At 35.3% G+C, this 4,285-nt stretch overlaps 1 pseudogene; it reads right to left on the reverse strand.

Moving 5' to 3' along the window:
• Window positions 1-247: 247 nt before the first annotated feature.
• Window positions 248-929, reverse strand: LOC101977096 (sodium/potassium-transporting ATPase subunit beta-3 pseudogene; annotated as a pseudogene).
• Window positions 930-4,285: the final 3,356 nt, after the last annotated feature.

Below are 4,285 nucleotides of genomic sequence, written 5' to 3' on the forward strand. Positions count from 1 at the left end.
TGTGTTTGAAGTCAGCTGTTCAATGGTCCTAATCAGGCAACTGTACACCAGTTCAAAAGGGCAACAAGCAGTTTACTTCAGAAGACATTGAACATTAGGATCTAGATGCCATTATGAGGTTTCTCAAGTGTTAAGTACCAGACACCTTTCTCCAAGGTAGTCCCTTAATTCTAGAACAGCAAGTCCAGCTAATGCAAAATGAAGACAGACAATACAAGATTTATCCTGGGGAGACAGCCTACTCATATTATGTATGTGTTGTGATTTTGAACATAACTCATCTCCAAAACTTGTCATAATCATCTTTGTTTTTTAGATTGGGTGATCCATCACTTTTGCACTCAACTGTTACTTTATTCCTGGTATTATCACTTCCAAGTAAGATCTGGACAGCAACTGTAGATATCTCACATGCAGTTTTTCACTATATATGAAAAATACTTTGAGTCTATCTCCATAATTATGATAAGCTGCAATAACTGCTATGTTTTCATCCTTTGAAACACATCCTATCTTTGGTTGGCGTTTAGGCTTTAATCCAATTAATCTGTTCATTTTCACAATAATACAAGATGGTCCTGGGCAATAGCCAAAATTAGGATGATTCATATCACTGCATGCTGAACTAAGAAAATTGGAAACAAACATGCAGCATAAATTGAACCCTTCTGTTCAAAAAGTTCTCTATTAGGACAAACTAAGATTAGTCTGTTCTTCTACAGAATATGATTTCAGAAATTTATTAGGTTTTTAATACAGCATTCATAGGAAATTGGATCATATACATTAAATGTATATTCCAATCCAGTCACTTATTTTGGAAAAACTATAAGCTCTGAACATGGAAGATGGTCACAGAAATATTTGACCTCATTATTCAGAGTCTGAAGCATGGTCTGCATAGATAATGAGAAGACTGTAGCCAAGAACCCAGATTATAGACAAAAGAGTTTCCATTTGACAAGGCTCTGGTTGAAGGACTTCTTGTCATTCTTATCTTGGTGAGTGTGCAGACTTCAAAGGGGAGAAGAGGCTGCAGTGGTGCAGCCAGAGGGGAGTGAGAAGGCACCTTCTACCATAGCAGCAGCCAGGCGGAGGGCAACATGAACCAAGGCTTCTCCTCCTTCAAGGCAGCACTGGTGACTGTGCTGGACCAGCCTAGCATTAGCTTGGAACAAAAAACAAAACAAAACAAAAACAAACAAACAAACAAACAAAAACCTGATGTCTTTGACCCTTTACTATTCTTCAGTGAAAATTTCTTAATGATTCTTGTAAATGTTATTTAATTTTGTTATGTTATACATGATTTCTGTTAACATATATGTTAAAATTTATCTTAAATGTGTGTATATGTGTATAAAAACAGAAATTCCAAGGCATGAGATAGAGAACTGATAAGAAACATGAATGAGAAAATTGGCTGGCTAGCAAGTCTGAAATCACCATATATGTATACCGAGTTTTAAAAAATAAGAAAATACATTGTAGTAATGTAAGTCAAGATTTTTTTTATCTTCAAACAAGAAGTTACAATTAAAGACATGGAAGTGCTAAAGCAAACTCTATGGTTGTGGATTACAGTTGGAAATATCATTGATCCATGTATATTTTACTATGTGTATAGTTCTATAAGTAAACAAAGATAGCTATTCTATATACTTATATTAATTTGCATATACTTAATTCATAGCTATTTCTTTCTAGAGTGAAAAAATACTGACATACCAGAGCAGCAACACACACACACACACACACACACACACACACACACACACACACCTAGCTCCCAGAATTTGTTTTTCAAATACCATTGAACAACAAAAACTAGGTGTGGTAGCACATGCCTATAATCCCAGTGGCTTGAGGCAGGAGGATCACAAACTCAAAGCCAGCCTCAGTAATTTAATGAGGCTCTAAGCAACTTGGTGAGACCCTGTCTCAAAATGAAAAAATAAAAAGGGCTGGGTATGTTGCTCAGTGGTTAAGTGCCCTTGGGTTCAATCCCTGGTACCCAAAACAAAAACAAAACAATAAAGGAGCCAGAGATTATATAATAAGAGTTAATTCAGAAATGTGTGATGGCATGTGATGGACATCATTATACAAAGTACATGTATGAAGACTTGAATTGGGTGTCAACATACTTTATATACAGAGATACAAAAATTGTAGTATATATGTGTATATAATTGTAATTAAAAAAAATAAAAAGAATAGTGTTACTTTAGATTAGGTGCAGGGAAGTAAAAGGAGGGGAAGGCAGGGGTGTGGAGATAAGAAAGATAGTAGAATGAAACAGACATTATTACTGTATGTATGTATGTGATGTATGACCAATGTGATTCTAAAATATGCAAACTCAGAAAAATTAGAAATTATATTCTACCTATGTATGATATATCAAAGTATATAAGTGATTCTACTTTTATGTGTAACTAATTAAAACAAACAAACAAAAAAGAAATGTGTGATGGACCTAGAATATCTTGTGGTGACAAATTACATAATGTGGGAGGCTGTCAAAATGAATGACCAGCATTTTCCTTCCCGTGATTGGTAGAGGCTCCATTGGTCACTTTTATAGTGATCTGGCCACTTTCACAGTGGCCCTAGACAGCTGCCCTGATCCTTGAAGTAGCAGAATGTGTCTTCATGCATAGGTGTGCCTTCCTGCAGCCCCAGGGATGGAGCTACGCTCACCTGTTCATTTGTGATATTATCCCTTGCCCTGTTTGTGATACAGTGTTCCATAGAAATGGCGTTTGTGTGTCCCCTTCTCTTTCTCTGCATTTGGGTATGGCCATCCTAGATATCTGTCAACCTGCTGACAGCAGACATCAGGAAGCTAGAATCAGCCCCTTGAAAGGTGACCCCTTGCCTCATTTGAATGGCTTCTCCTCAATAAAAGGACAAGCATGTGCTCACTCGCTCTCTGCTCTCTGTCTTTCTGTGGTCCCTTAAGGTCAGAGGAGCCATCATAGCACTCCCAAAGAAAAGATCTCCCTGTCTCTTGTGTGGTTATTTTTCGCAGCCCAGTTCACCTGGAGTGACCCTGACTGTTTTAGTTGAGAGGAACGCATCAACATAATTTTTGGTTAAAAAAAAAATGTGGTAAGGTGATAACACATCAGCCAACCTGAAAGAGACCTAAATGATCAAAGTTGGAATGATTTGAAGAACAAAAAAAATCAAATTATAATCCAATGCATGTAACTTATATTCATGAACAAATACTGATGAAAAAATAATAGCGGTCATGAATGATTGGTTGTGAGAGAACAACTCTTCCTTACAAAAGGATTCTAATTAGTAAATGTAGAGGGAATGAGGGTAAAGACAATCACCACTAAATTATCCCAGTAAGAATCATAGCAAGCAAGATCCACAATGAAAAGTAATATGAGTAGGCAAAAGTTTAGGAGAATAATGTATTTGAAAGACTGAAAGTATTTTATCTCAAAATTAACAACATTGGTAGTTTTAATAGCTGTCCATACATATTTTTACATACCTCTGGAAGTGTAGCTTAATTTTCATACCCTTGAATGGATGCTGAATTTAATGACCAACTTAATTAACCAAGTTCTCAAGGTTTGTCAAGACTGACTTCATGCATGGCTGTAGATGATGCCATGAGAAGGGCACAACACTTATGCAGTATTAATCCTTCCAAATCTGTAACCTCAGTTTAATCAAGAAAAAATATCAAATATGAACAAATTGCAGGATATTTTACAAATGATTATCCAAAGTTTGTTTCATAGTTAAAAAACAAAACAAAACAACATCAAAAAAACCCACCAAAACAAACAAAGAAAAAAAGACTAAGGGCCTGTCATAGGAGAATGCTTAGGAAATATAACTAAAGGATCCTGTATTGGTTCCTGGATCTGTAAAAGGACATTAGTTAAAAAACTGGTGAAATCTGATTTAAGTTGCAAATTAGAAAATAGTATTATACCAAGGTTAATTTTTTTAGTTTGATAATGGTACTATGCATTTGTAAAATATTAACATTAGTGAAAACTGAATAAATTGAATACGGGAAATCTCTGCACTATTTTTGTAACTCTCTTGCAGGTCTAAAATTATCTTAAAATGTTACAAAGACACAACAAAATGGTAGGTAATATTTTGAGGAAAGATGACAAAGAGTTAACATTTCTGATATATAAAGGAAATCTGTGTGGAAAGATTTTTTACATGATTTTAATATGCCAGAAATAAGAAAAGGGTTAGATTTTATTGCAAGAATAGGAATGGAGAGAAGGAATTGGACCTG

Source organism: Ictidomys tridecemlineatus, chromosome X (genome assembly GCF_052094955.1).
Source record: "Ictidomys tridecemlineatus isolate mIctTri1 chromosome X, mIctTri1.hap1, whole genome shotgun sequence".
In the NCBI taxonomy this organism is placed as follows: Eukaryota; Metazoa; Chordata; class Mammalia; order Rodentia; family Sciuridae; genus Ictidomys; species Ictidomys tridecemlineatus.